This window comes from Balaenoptera musculus, chromosome 21 (genome assembly GCF_009873245.2).
Source record: "Balaenoptera musculus isolate JJ_BM4_2016_0621 chromosome 21, mBalMus1.pri.v3, whole genome shotgun sequence".
NCBI lineage: Eukaryota > Metazoa > Chordata > Mammalia > Artiodactyla > Balaenopteridae > Balaenoptera > Balaenoptera musculus.
The window spans coordinates 21,990,053-22,005,668 of record NC_045805.1 but is presented as its reverse complement, the minus strand read 5'-3'; the positions used below and the strand labels follow the sequence as shown (position 1 = coordinate 22,005,668).

The 15,616-nt window shown below is 44.1% G+C and overlaps 1 pseudogene; it reads left to right on the top strand.

Annotated features, from left to right (window-relative positions):
- LOC118888071 overlaps nt 1–15,616 on the top strand; it is a 76,449-nt pseudogene that overhangs the window by 24,677 nt on the left and 36,156 nt on the right.

Here is a 15,616-nt window from a genome sequence, read left to right as displayed (position 1 = left end):
GGGGGAGGGCTGGAGATGCTGTATTTCTTACCAGCAGAGATGCCCAGCCTGCGTGTCCGTGGCTCACATTTCAGTAGCAAGGCCTGGAGGATTTGCAGTGGTGAGTAGACCTCTGGTGGCCATCAGTAGAAATGTACAATCATTTTGTCATACAGCTGTAACTTCTTTTTCTGGGAATGTTAAAAAACACCCCCCCCCAAAAGTCAGCAACTGATCTATCTCTAACTGACATTATAAAGGCAAAGCCAAGATAGTTTATTCATTTGGATTCTATTAATCTAGAATTTTGTGTCATTCCAGAGAGGCCACATTGCCAGCAATGATCAAAGAAGGGGTGTGTGTGTTTAGTCCATTAAGTGCTAAAGCAAATGCATTAAAACAGAAGAAGGAGAAACCAAGGAGTTACAAGTGATTAGTCTTTGTTTTATTAAAACAATTTTTAAAATTTTCTAAGGCTTTAAATTTGATTCTCCTTTCCTTGTCAAGGGCTGCCATAAATTACATTTTTAGGAAGTCCTCACTGATTCAGGCTCTTTTCTGAATCAAACTAGCCCACTCTTTTTTTTTTTCTTTCTTTATAAATTTATTTATTTATTTATTTATTTTTGGCTGCATTGGGTCTTCGTTGCTGCACGTGCGCTTTCTCTAGTTGCGGCGAGCCGGGGCTACTCTTCGTTGTGGTGCACGGGCTTCTCACTGCAGTGGCTTCTTCTTGTTGCGGAGCACACGCTCTAGACACGCGGGCTTCAGTATTTGTGTCACACAGGCTCAGTAGTTGTGGCTGATGGGCTCTAGAGCACAGGCTCAGTAGTTGTGGCGCACGGGTTTAGTTGCTCCGCAGCATGTAGGATCTTCCCGGACCAGGGCTTGAACCCATGTCCCCTGCATTGGCAGGCAGATTCTTAACCATTGCGCCACCAGGGAATCCCCTAGTTTACTCTTTAATTAGGAAAAATGAGGGCAGTTTTATAGTAGTTTTCAATTTCTCAGTCTTTTGGCTCCTTTCTGTCTATGCTTCTCAAACAGAAAATAAAAAGTGCAATGTTGTTTGACTAACTATTGTCAGTGGCTCAAATTAAACAAAAATCTACAAATGTTTGAAAGGTATCCAATTTTGGAAACTATTTTTTCTTTTTGAACTACAAGTGTATTTCTTATTTTGAATGTCAATAGACACATTTCCTGGCTTTGCCATGGTAAACAGATAAATGTTCCAGAAATTATCCTTTTTTTTCAGATAACAAAAGTAATATGCTCTAGGAAGGAAGATAAACATCCTACACCACCATGTGCTTATTCTCACAGTTGAAGCTCATCTAACTGAAACAAACTTGCAAATTGGTATTAATACCAACTTGATATTGATATAAACCTCTGGCCTCATATACAACTCAGTATCACTAGTCCTGAGCTGTTACTAGAAAATTGTCCATTGGCTCATGGAAATTTTCCGAGTTTAGTCATGTTCCAGTGACCTTGCATTTGGATACCAAATGAAACCCCAAAGCAGGTCTTTTCCTTTGCTGGCTTCCATAGCATAATCACATCCATTTATGTTATAAGAATTATACAGATCTTATATACTGTAGGAAGTTATATATGATTATTTAAGGCTTTTATTAATCAGCTTTATAAAACCATCTAGAATTATTACAACTAATGACCTGGACTTGACAGTTATCGAGAGAACTCTGTGCAGATCATTTCAAAGACTCCTGTTCTGGGGTTTAGAGGTTGCGCAGGCTTTCTCAGTAAAGTTTTCATGGGAAATGCAGGTAATGGTTAATTACAAATATTTCCATATCCTTAGCGTTTCCAAAACTACACAAAATTTCATATGCATCTCTGACTCAGGGATCCACATGTGGTTTGTATATATAACCAGACATTACCTGGTAAAGTCCCTGATGACTTTAATTCACTAAATGAGAGAAAAAACTCTATTCCTCTACTCTCTACTCACAACACTTTTGACACCAGACGTGTAGGGTTTTTTCCCACATCGACCAACTCTCTGACGCCAGGTAGGTGACCTACAATTCAATTTCAGGTCTGACACTGTCTACCTAGAGTCAGCATCAGAGCCACAGGTTAAGGGATCCGTCTCCCAAGACAGACCCCACTTCCGATGCCAGTCCTAAGTAGTAGGTCCCTAGGTCAGTCACACTTCTGTCCAACTTGGCTACAAATTGGGGGTTCCAAGACTCCCTCCTCAGGTTCAATAATTTGTTATAACATCTCACAGGACTCAGGGAAACACTCACGTTTACCAGTTTATTATCTAATAAAGGATACGATAAAGGATACAAATGAACAGCCAGAGGAAGAGATACACAGGGCGAGATCCAGAAGGGCCCCAAGCTCAGGAGCTCCTGTCCCTGTGGGTTTAGGGTGCGTCACCCTCCTAGCACGTGGATGTGTAGAAGCTCTTTTACACTGTAGTTTAGGGATTTTTATAGAGGCTTCGTCATGAAAACGTGATTGGTTATTAACTCAGTTTCTGGCTCCTCTCCCTTTCCTGGTGGATGAGGAGTGCAGGTGAAAATTCCAAGCTTCTAACCATCGCTTGGTCTTCCTAGTGACCAGCCCCAGCCTCTGGAGGAAGCCACTAAGAGTCGCCTTATTAGGACAAAAGACACTCCTATCACCCAGGAAATTCCAAGGGATTTAGGAGCTCTGCGTCAGGAACTGGGGTCAGAGGCCAAATATGAGGATAAAAGATGCTCCTAGGGACTTCCCTGGTGGTCCAGTGGGTAAGAATCTGCCTTCCAGTGCAGGGGTCGCAGTTTCGATCCCTGGTCGGGGAACTAAGATCCCGCATGCCGCGGGGCAACTGAGCTAGAGCACTGCAACTACTGAGCCCGCGTGCTCTGGAGCCTGTACATCCCAACTAGAGAGAAGCCCGCGCGCTGCAACAAAGATCCCATGTGCCAGCGACTAAGACCTGATGCAGCCAAATTAATTAATTAATCAATTAAAAAAAAAAGATGCTCCTAGCACATTTATCACTTAGGACATTACAAAGGTTTGGGGAGCTCTGGCCAGGAGCCCAGGACAAAGACCAAAATATATGTTGATTATCATATCACAGTGTTGCACTAACCTCATTAGTTAGACTACATTAGAAATATCTGCCCTAATGTTAGCCCGGCCAGCAGCAGATTTTGTTTACCTGCAGTTCATAACACTTCTTTGTAACAAGGTATAAGGAAGGAATAGAACCTTACTTGATATCTACTAAAACTCAAGACACCAGTTATCTTTTTTTTTTTTTCCTATTTATTTATTTTTGGCTGTGTTGGGTGTTTGTTGCTGCGCGCGGGCTTTTCTCTAGTTGCTGCGAGCGGGGGCTGCTCTTCGTTGAGGTGAGTGGGCTTCTCATTGCGGTGGCTTCTCTTGCTGCAGAGCACGGGCTCTAGGCACACGGGCTCAGTAGTTGTGGCCAATGGGCTCTAGAGCACAGGCTCAGTAGTTGTGGTGCACGGGCTTAGTTGCTCCGTGGCATGTGGGGTCTTCCTGGACCAGGGCTCGAACCCATGTCCCTTTCATTGGCAGGCGGATTCTTAACCACTGCGCCACCAGGGAAGTCCCAGTTATCTTACTTTTTAAAACCTAATTTATTGCTTTTTTAAAGGTAAGTCAAATATATCCCCTTCTTGTCTTTCAATCTGTGGAGCTCTTCCATTGAGTGGGGACAGAAAACCCAAAGGTAATCATTGGAGCCACTGTTCAAGGTGGAATTGGAAGCAGACAGTTCCATATGCCAGCACCCAAAGGAAAAAGGAAAGAATCAAATATAAAACAAATATATGATTTGCTACCAAAACACCCAAATCACGCACAAAAAACAAAGTATGTATACTCTCCCGTATCTGTGTACCCACTGTGACAGCCATAGCAGTCATTTGAAAAATGGAAGTATTTATGGGATCTATGATTTCAGACTTGGAATAGGGAGAGATAAAAATAAGATGCAGCTGAGGGCAGCCTCGGGGCGATTCCACCTCCAGGAGGAAGGGGCTGACACCAGCCTGAGGCTCTTTGTACCCCAAATATTGAGTACTTCACTTTGTTTCATGACATTTATTCTAAAAACCAGAAATACATCTAAGATATAAGCTTGACGGTTCAATGGGTATTAATAATTCACGCAGGAGGTGGAATCAATTCAGTCAGGTCCCTTTCCCCTCCCTCTCCAGGGCCCTGCAGGACCAGTGGTGTGCACAGGGTACAAGGAGAGCAGGTAGATTCTCCACCAGAATCCTCTTCGGTAATCGCCTTCCTGGGTCAGGCGGGGCTGGCAAAGGGCCCCACTTGGTGCAGGGGTTGGGATGGGGCAGAGGAATGAGGGTTTTCTGTCACTGGAAGTTCTGATGCAATCACAGACAGGTAAACACTGAAAGTCAAGTCCCCAAGGAATGCAAGTCAGAGCCAAAATCAACATTCTAAGCTGGGTCAGCAAGCCTGGGGGCCAAGTAACAAGTGGGAGCTAAGGTAAGGCGCCAAATGGATTAGCAAAACAAGAGAGAACAGCTGAATGGGAGTATCAGGCAGGGCCCAAGGAGGCAGCGATTTGAGGTCAGGCTGACTGCACTGAGAAGCACTCAAATGGTTCAGAATGAAACACCCCCCGCCGCCCCCCAGGCTTTCTCCTGCAGGGCCTCCCTAGATTTGCCTGGTGGAAGGCTCTGGAGAAGTCTGGAGCTTGCATTTCTAAGGTGGCAGGAGGTTCCCATGGTCACAGTGGATTAGCTACCGGAGCCCTTATGGGAATCGAGTGTTCAAGGTCAGCTGTTTGTGGCAGGCTGGGGGCAGCAGGGATCTGTGGAGCATGGTCGGGATGGAAGCTGAGGACAGGAGGCCGTGGGGTGAAGCTTCAAGGGCCCGAGTGGGCCTCTGGTTTCTGATGCGTTGGGTCTGGAAGATTCTGAAGGAGACCCAGGCATCTTCCACTGAGATGTCCTCTTTTGGGGATGGACAGCTATCCGTTTATGACTTATTTTGGACCCTCAGCATACTAAAGGGTTTTCCAGAGGTCTTTCAGGGCGTCACAGCTCCTCCTGCCCCCCCGCCCCGAGTACCTGCCCTCGGCCAGGCTTATTCTTATGGAGTGGGGTACTCCTGGGGAACGAGTACAGTGGATTTTTATACCAAATGCCACTGAGTTGAGTTGAATGCACTGGTTCTTTCTGTTTCTCTAGAACTACAGAAGCTTCCCCCACTGCCCTTTCACCAAGTTAATATTGATTAATTATTGGTAGAAGTCAAACCCAGGAATAAACACTTTACGTGTGATTCTCACTGAATCCGTTCACGCTCCAGAGCAGACCCTCCCAAGCATCCAGGACCCCTTTCTTCGTCTCCAGAACCCTGAGCCTGTCAGGTCCTGCAGAGCAACGGAGCCATTGCAGACAATCACACAGCCCTTTACCACCTACTTGGAGTCTTGTGTCTTGTTTAAGAAAATGTTATTTTGAGCTTTCCATCACTCACAGCCAAACCTAATCCATACCGACTAGCAAGGTCAGCAGGACTAGGCTGTGAAAACTCTAAAAAGATCAGACAGTGAGAATAATCGAGCCTATGAGAATGCAGGAAAAATAACATTCCACTAGCCTACCACTCTTGAAAATTTGTAGTTATTTTTATGACTTTGTAGAGAAAATTCCTACATTCTACTTTTTATAGGTAGACAAGGGGTTGGCCCTGAAGAACTGGGTACACTGCTGGATCTGAATTGTCCTGTGTCACGGGCGGTGGCGGTGGGGTAGTCTGTGTACCTTGAGGGAGGCGCCTGGGTGCCTGGTCCACATGCTCATCTGGCTTATCTCATTAGATCTCTTTGACTGAAACTCTCACAAATTCTCAAATCGAAGCCAAAAATCACCTCTTAACCCAAAAGAGTGATTAGCATCATAAATGAGATTTGGGGGCAGATTCCAAGGGCTGCTTAATATAAGGAATTATTCAAGTGAGGGAATTATATGATGGGTAGTTATATGTAATACAGATATGAGTAATGCACTGTGACCCATTCCACCAACATTAGCCTTTTTCTACATAAAATATTCTTGCAGTCACTTTATTTGAGAAAAAGTTTATAAAGCATCTGTGAAATTATTTTGTGAATTGTCTATCCCTTGATCATATTATCAATTGGGGTTTTCCTGTGTGTTATAGCCTTTTGTGGGAGTTCCTTCTAAATCAAGGATTGTAGCAGAATTAATTCTGATGCATTTTAATGCCACTCTTCATTGTTAGTCATTGTCAGAAAATTACAAATATTCTACGTTGGGTACTGTCAAATGTTACGCATCATAGTTCTACATGAATAATCTTTTGCTGATAATTACTAGTGAGGCTTGGTTTACTTGCTGGGGTTCATGGAGCTTTATTGACTTGGAGCTAATTAAATTGTTGCCTGCTGCTTTTGAGATTCGGCCACAGAAACATGCCCATGATTAGTGCAGCCTTTGTGCAGGAGGCCTGAGTTGGACTGAGACCAACTTAGTGCTTGCTTAGTGCCTATGTGTTTGCTGGGGGTGGAGGTGGGGAAGTAAGATGGCTGCACAGGGGTGAACGTTGTATCCATTCAAAAACTTAAACATAATAAAAGGCATCCAAATCTGAAGGGAAGGGGTAAAACTGTCATTATATGTAGATGACATGATACTACATATAGAACCCTAAACACTCCACACAAAAACTACTAGAACTGATAAACGAATTCAACAAAGTAGCAAGATACAAGATTAACACACAGAAATAGGTTGTATTTCTTTACACCAACAATGAAACATCAGAAAGGCAAAGTAAAAAAAGAAAAAAAATCCATTTCAAAATAACATTAAAAAAATACTTAGGAACAAACCTAGGAGGTGAAAGACATATGCTGAGAACTATGAGACATTAATAAAGGAAACTGAAGATGATTCAAAGAAATGGAGGGACTTCCCTGGCAGTCCAGTGGTTAAGACTCTGAGCTTCCACTGCAGGGGGCACGGGTTTGATCCCTGGTTGGGGAAGTAAGATCCCGCATGCCACCCAGCATGGCCAAAAAAAACACAACAAACAAAACAAAACAAAACAACAACAACAAAGAAATGGAAAGCTATCCAATGTTCTTGTCTTGTACTGAAAGAATTAATATTGTTAAAATGGCCATACTACCCAAAGCAATCTACAGATTTAATGTGATCCCCATCAAATTACCCATGACATTTTTCACAGAACTAGAACAAATAATCCTAAAATTTATATGGAACCATAAAGGACTCAGAATTGCCAAAGCAATTCTGAGGGAAAAGAACAAAGCAGGTGGCATAATGCTCCCAGACTTCAGACAATACTACAAAGGTACAGTAATCAAAACGGCATGGTATTGGCACAAAAACAGATATATGGATCAATGGAACAGAATAGAGAGCCCAGAAATAAACCCACACACCTACGGTCAATTAATCTTTGACAAAGGAGGCAAGAATATACAATGGGAAAAAGTCTCTTCAGCAAGGGTTGTTGGGAAAGTTGGACAGCCACACGTAAATCAATGAAGTTAGAACACTTTCACACCACACACAACAATAAACTCAAAATGGCTTAAAGACTTAAACATAAGACATGACACCATAAAACTCCTATGAGAGAATGTAGGCAAAACATTCTCTGACATAAATCGTACTGTTGTTTTCTTAGGTCAGTCTTCCAAGGCAGTAGAAATAAAAGCAAAAATAAACAAATGGGACCTAATCAAACTTAGACGCTTTTGCACAGCAAAGGAAACCATAAGTAAAACAAAAACACAGCCTACGGAATGGGAGAAAATATTTGCAAATGATGTGAGAAAATATTTGCAAATGATGCGACTGACAAGGGCTTAATTTCCAAAATATACAAACAGCTCATACAACTCAACAACAACAACAAAAAACCCAAACAGCCTAATTGAAAAATGGGCAGAAGAACTAAATAAACATTTCTCCAAAGAAGAAATACAAATGGCCAACAGGCACATGAAAAGATGCTCAACATTGCTAATTATTAGAGAAATGCAAATCAAAACTACAATGAGGTACCACCTCACAACGGTCAGAATGGCCATTATTAAAAAGTCCACAAATAACAAATGCTGGAGAGGGTGTGGAGAAAAGGGCACCCTCCTACAGTGTCAGTGGGAATGTAAGTTGGTGCAGCCATTACAGAAAACAGTATGAAGGTCCCTCAAAAAGGCAAAAATAGAGTTCCATATGACCCAGCAATCCCACTCCTGGGCATATATCTGGGCAAAACCCTAATTCAAAAAGACACATTCACCTCAATGTTCGTAGGAGCACTATTCACAATAGCCAAGACATGGAAACAACCTAAATGTCCATTGACAGATGAATGGATAAAGAAGATGAGGTACATACATACAATGGAATACTACTCAGCCATAAAAAAAGAAAATAATGCCGTTTGTGTAACCGAGCAGGACCTTTTGGGGCCTTCCCAGAACAGCCCCCCACCCCATGTCCTCTGCCTGCCTTTTGTCTGTAGAAAAACTTTAGTCAAAGAGTAAATTTAATCAGAGAAATGAAAAAAATGCAGAAAGGAAAACAGTCAAGCAAGACAAAATAATAACAGTTTAGCCATTAAACAAAGTCAAGTTCCTCATCAAGGGCTATAGATCCTATTCTGAGCCACACTGTTTAAGTTGTTTTGCAGCTACTGAAACCCCTGCCAGGTGGGAGAAGTTAACTGTATGCTGCCCACAAGCACTTAGACCCCAGACCAGTTGGAACCAGGTTGATGATGTTGATCCTGATTACCTCACCACCAACCAATCAGAAGAATGTCCAGGAGCTGATCACACACCCCACAACGACCCTCCCTCATCCTGTCTTTAAAACCCTTTCCCTGAAAGCCTTCAGGGAGTTTGGGTATTTTAAGCACTAGCTGCCCTGGACTCCTTGCTTGGCCCTGCAACAAACGCTTTCCTTCACCACTTGGCTTTACTGCCCATGTGCAAGCAGACCCAAGTTTGGTAACATCTGCAGCAACATGGATGGAACTAGAGATTATCATACTAAGTGAAGTAAGTCAGAAAAAGAAAAATACCATAAGATACCATACAGTACTGTACCATATGATATCACTTAAAATATGGCGCAAATGAACTTATCTACAAATCCGAAACAGACTCACATAGAGAACAGACTTGTGGTTGCCAAAGGGGGCGGGCAGGGAAAGGGATGGACGGGGAGTTCGGTGTTGGTAGATGCAAACTATTACATTTAGAACAGATAAACAACAAGGTCCTACTGTATAGCATGGGAAAGTATATCCAATTCCCTGGGATAAACCATAATGGAAAAGAATATTAAAAAAGAATGTCTCTGTGTATAACTGAGTCACTTTGCTGTACAGCAGAGACTGGCACAACATTGTAAATCAACTATACTTCAATTAAAATTTAAAAAGTTTAAGAAGCCTTAAGTATGGCTGACCAACCTTAACTTGATCTTGAGTGTGACAGGGGCCCTGAATCGGCTGAGCGTCTGCTGTCCCACTGCAGGAGGGGCGCGGGGTCCCAGGCGCTAGTACCCAGTGAGAACCCGGAGGGAGAGAGATGCGAGGCACCAAGACCTGGTCTGCAGCCCCTCTCGCTCCCGGCGGCTCTTCCCCGTGACTGGGCGGCGCCAACTCCCAGTGTACCCCGCCCACCCCGCCCACCGGCGCCGGCGTTCCTCGTGCGCGGCGGGAGCGCGAGTTAAAGCCGCCCGTGCGCTCCACCTGCCTGTGGCGTCCTGGCGCAGCGCGCCTCGCGCCCGGGTCCCCGCGCTGTCTCCTCGCGCCCGTGGGACGCCAGGCGCTCCTTCTGCTCCTGCCGCCTCTGCTGGCCGCGCTGGGCGGCCTCGGGGGCTCCGCGACAGGTGAGTGGGGCCCGCGGGTGGGGCGCCCCGGGAGGGACCGCATCCCGCTCTGCAGGCTGCGGGGCGCGTGGCTGCCCGGCTGCCGGGCGGGGGCGGAGGAGAGCTTGGGGCGCCCTCGCTGGGTGTGCGCGGCGTGTCCCCCGCCCTGCGGTGACCTTTTGTCTGGGAGGGCGAGGCTAGACTGTCTGGAGGGTCCCCCTGCTTCTCAGCCCTTTACTCCTTAACAAGCCTGCCTGGTGGGTGGGCTCAGCGGATGGATTGGATGTCTTTTCCTCTCTGGCCCTCAGGCCGGTGGGAAAGGAAGCTCGTTCCGCACTACGCTCCCTTCTAGGTTCTTCCTTTTCCCAACATCCAAGGGAGTGGAATTGGCTTTCTAGCCTTGGTCTCTGATGGGCCCGCCGCCCAGGTTTAACCAGGCAACAAATTTAGCCTCTTGGAGGCCCGGGACCTTGGGAAGAGGTGCTTCCCTCCAGAAACAGCCCGGGGGAAACGGAGCTTGGGCCCAGGTGCGGTTAGCAAGCAACTTCCAGCGGCGCTTGTTAATACCACCCAGGTGTAGGCGGACCCCAAGGCAGAGGGGAGCTGAGTCGGGGTCCCAGGGTGACTAAGACACCCTGAGTTCCCGTAGGGTTGGTGGCTGGTGACCTGGGCAGGTGCAGGAGGTGCCCAGTGTTTGTCAAACGACCTGGCCTGCAGGATTGCCCATCTCTCCTGACAGGTGCTCCCAATTGGCCCTCATGGATGGAGGCAGATTTTAACTCATTTTTTAACTTATGCAGACACTTTGTTGGTCAAGGTAGTGTTAACTGGTTAGGAGGAGATGTCACTTAGTCTCTGAGCTGTTTGCCCTCCAGGAGGGATTCTGACCCTCAGGGTTTTTGCCTAACCTGGTGGGGCATCTCTGCGGCAGGAATCCCAAACAGCGGTCTGTTTGCTCCACTCCGGAAACAGGATTTAGTTACTTGCCTTTTTCACTAAGCAGTGTTCGCCCAGGTCTTCTGGTGTGAAGACATGTTTGTGATGTCTGTTGTAGAACAGCCCATGATCATTGTACTTTGTATATTGACAGACTATGAGAAAGCTACCATGAACTATAGTAAATAGATTAATAAGTACATTTTTTATTTATTCACAGCAAGCATCTACCTAAATTTGAAAAGTAATGTTTGAGACCCATGTACAGATGGTGTTCAGAATCCATGTGCACACTGGGTCTCCAGACTGAGAATCACCAGGGCAAATAGTGTTCCAGGTGGGACTCGCCTAGCAGTGTGAGTCTTTGAGGGTTGACTGCAGCCCTAACTGGGATCCTTCTGGAGGGATCTGCTAGAAGAGGTAGCAAAAGAGCTAACACTTTGGGAGCATTTACTTGGTGGGTATTGTGCCCAATGACTTTGTACTCTTTTAATCCTTGCATTTTCCTCTTAGAACCACTTATTTACTAGCCTCACTTTACAGACAAGAAAAACTGAGGTCCAGAGGGAGGCAGTAACCCTCCCGAGGTGATGTTGTTAGTACGTGGTCTAACCAAAACTCCAACCTAGTCAGTAGCCTGACGACTGAGCCTGGGATCCCATCTTAGGGGTTGCTGACCTCACCTGCTCTCAATTGAATGGTTTTGGTCAAGTCAAGTGGGATTGCCCGGATGGTATGTGAGTAGCTGGCAAAGTTGTTAGCTATTCATTAATAACCAGTACCTCCTGAGTCTTTCATTTATAATGCAATTTATAAGCCAGCCTTTTAAAAATCAAACATTGAGTAACTCTGCTAAAAGCACTGTCTTAGAGGGATGCACGTAAGACTGAGGTCTGGTTCCTTACCAAAGAAGGTGTAGTCTGCGCGGTGGGCTTCCATTGTCAACTCCCATCACATAGCTTTGCACACGACTTTCCATCCCATGTGCATACATTGTCCCTGGGGTAGGATTGCTGGGTCTTCACTGCATCTTACAGAGACTTCTACCAAATGGGACATGTGGCTTATGTTTTCTCGGAACCAAGGATTGGCTTTTTCTCTTTGAAAGTTAGGACAAAATAGTAAACTAAGTACAACCAGGCCTTCTCTGAGCACCACATCCATAACAGGCTTATTTTTGACCATTAATCATTCAGGGTTGAGAAACACAAGTTCATGATTTGAATAAAACTGATAATATAAATCAGTGTCCTGTGATAACTGAAAACTTAAGTATTTATAACCAGGCTATTAGAGGTACTCTTATAAAGATGGCATGTAGGACCCCAAACCCTAACTTCATTTGAAGCTGTATCGACCCATGTCTAAAAGGAAACTAAAGTTAAGTGCTTTGAACCTAGATCTCTAAACTTGCAACACTTAATACTCTGAGTCTGTAAGACCGAATCAGGCCTGGAAGAATAGTTGTATCTTTGTAAGCACAAGTGTGAGTCTGAGCCATTCTAACAAGACAACGGGGAGGCGAATGGCAGCTCTCCAGCAGCAACTCCACAGCATCAGAAAGAATGGCCCCCAAGGGTCGTCACTGGAGAACCTGCATGGGTTTTCAGGGTACTGAACCCCCCTAGCGTTCTCCTAGATAATAGCTGAAGGAAGGTCTTCCAAAGAGAACAGTGAATGCAGCTTACATGAAAAGGTCTCCTGGACCCAAGGAATCCAAGAATTCTGATGGCTTTGCTTCTTGGTCCTTCATTGCAGATGAAATACAGTGTCAGATGACAAGGCAAGCTGCATGTGGTGGGAGATGCATTCCTGTGGCCTGGCTCTGCAACGGAGAGCAGGAGTGCCCGGATGGGGCGGACGAGCAGTGTGGTAAGTGGTCTCACCGCTGTGTCCTGTTGTGTATCATGCACTCACCCACACCTGGCCCTTATTGCTATGTGCCTGCTTGACAGTCAGTTCTCATGGTTTTCACCCTCTTAGGGGGTGTTCTGAAATGTTGGTAGTTCTGGGTGTCTTGGTAGTATAATTCCAGTGTCAGAAGTAGTCTAACCTTTGAAAGCAAAGTAAAACTGGCTTAAATCTACTCCACGTGCAGTGGGATCTCAGAGTTCCCCCCCCCCAGTTCCCAGCAGGTTTGTGCAGAGGAGCCTGGTTTACAGCGTTTTGGGGTCACCTCTGGAGCACCCTCCAGTTTTGCTGAAGTGTTGAGCTTGTGGGTATCTGCACTGCATGTGTCCACCACTGCAGCAAACACATTGCACTGCTCTCCACCTTCAAATTCCCGCTCGTTCCTTTTGGAGCAGTTCAGCTCTCTCCTGCCAAGTTCTGCCTTAGGAATTTCACCATAAGTTCTAAGCTATTTCTCAAGGTATTTTTCTCAGGTTAAAAAAAAAAGTTCCATCCCTAAGGGAAATTCTGGTGCTGTTAAAATAATTTATTATTTCACCTTGCTGCACTAGTTAAGACTCATTTGATTATGAGTCAGAAATCCAAATGAAGCTAAGGTAAGCTGGCTTAGGAATTTATTGTAAGGATACTATGGTTTCTAATGGAACTCAAAGAAGACTACCTGGGCCTTGGGACAGTGTCTCATAGTAAAAACACATATCTCTGAGGATCAAAGACAATTGCCCCAGAAGGGGAAATCCACACAAGTTGGCCAGACACCCTCAGAAATGTCTATAAGATGACCTACTGAGCCCACAGGATCTGAGTCCATTTCCTCAAAGAGGTAAGAGTTCAAGTGGGTCATTGACTATAGGATATATCACATACACAGACCACTTTTATGTATAATCATTTTCAAATTTTTAAAAAGTCATTGCTTTACAAAAACAAACAAAAAACTTTTTTAAAATTTTATTTTTTAAATTTTTATTTTACTTTGGAGTACAGTTGGTTTACAATGTTGTATTAGTTTCAGGTGTACAGCAAAGTGATTCAGTTATACATATATCTATTCTTTTCCAAATTCTTTTCTGGTTTAGGATATTACAGAATATTGAGTAGAGTTCCCTGTGCTATACAGTAGGTCCTTGTTGGTTATCTAATTTAAATATAGTAGTGTGTATATGTCAATCCCAAGCTCCCAATATATCCCTTCCCCTGCCACCTTTCCCCTTTGGTAATCATAAGTTTGTTTTCTAAGTCTGTGATTCTGTTTCTGTTTTGTAAGTAAGTTCATTTGTATCATTTTTTTTATTGAAGTATAATTTACTTACAATATTTTATTAATTTCAAGTGTATAACAGTGATTCGATATTTTTATACATTATAAAATGATCACCATAATAAGTCTAGTTATGATTTGCCACAATACAAAGATATTACATAGTTATTGACTATATTCCCCACACTGTACATTTTATACCTGTGACTCATTTATTTTGTAACTGGAATTTTGTATCTCTTAACGTCCCTCACCTATTTTCCTAATCCCCCCCTACCCACCTCCCTCTGGCGACCACCAGTTGGTTCTCTGTATTTATGAGCTTGTTTCTGTTTTGTTATGTTTGTTCATTTTAAAAAAATTTTTTATTGGAGTATAGTTGATTTACAGTGTTGTGTTAGTTTCAAGTGTACAGCAAAGTGAATCAGTTGTACATATACATGTATCCACTCTTTTTTAGATTCTTTTCCCAAGTAGGCCATTACAGAGTATTGAGTCCCTGTGCTATACAGTAGGTCCTTATTAGTTACCTATTTTATATATAGTAGTGTGTATATGTCAATCCCAATCTTCTAATTTATCCCTCCCCCCTCCCTTACCCCCTGGTAACCATAAGTTTATTTTCTACATCTGTAACTCTATTTCTGTTTGGTACGTAAGTTCATTTGTACCCTTTTTTTTAGGTTCCATGTATAAGCAATATCATATGATATGTGTCTTCCTCTGTCTGACTTACTTCACTCAGTATGACAATCTCTAGGTCCATCCATGTTGCTGCAAATGGCATTATTTCATTCCTTTTTATGGCTGACTCATAGTCCATTGTATATATGTACTACATCTTCTTTTATTTATTTGTTTGTTTATTTTTGGCTGTGTTGGGTCTTCGTTGCTGAGCAGGGGCTCCTCTTCGTTGCGGTGCCCGGGCTTCTCATTGTGGTGGCTTGTCTTGTTGCAGAGCACGGTCTCTAGGTGCACGGGCTTCAGTAGTTGTGGCACGCGGGCTCAGTAGTTGTGGTACGCGGGCTTAGCTGCTCCGCGGCATGTGGGATCTTCCCAGACCAGGGCTCGAACCAGTGTCTCCTGCATTGGCAGGAGGATTCTTAACCACCACGCCACCAGGGAAGCCACATCTTCTTTATCCATTCCTCTGTTGATGGACATTTACGTTGCTTCCATGTCCTGGCTATTGTAAATGGTGCTGCAGTGAATATTGGGGTGCATGTATCTTTTCAAATTATGGTTTTCTCCAGATATATGCCCAGAAGTGGGATTGCTGGATCATATGGTAATTCTATTTTTAGTTTTTTAAGGAACCTTCATACTGTTTTCCATAGTGGCTGTACCAATTTACATTCCTACCAACAGTGTAAGAGGGTTCCCTTTTCTCCACACCCTCTCCAGCATTTATTGTTTGTAGATTTTTTGATGATGGCCATTCTGACCGGTGTGAGGTGGTACCTCATTGTAGTTTTGATTTGCATTTCTCTAATAATTAGTGATATTGAGCATCTTTTCATGAGCTTTTTGGCCATCTGTATGTCTTCTTTGGAGAAACATCTGTTGAGATCTTCTGCCCATTTTTTGACTGGGTTGTTTGTTTTTATGATATTCA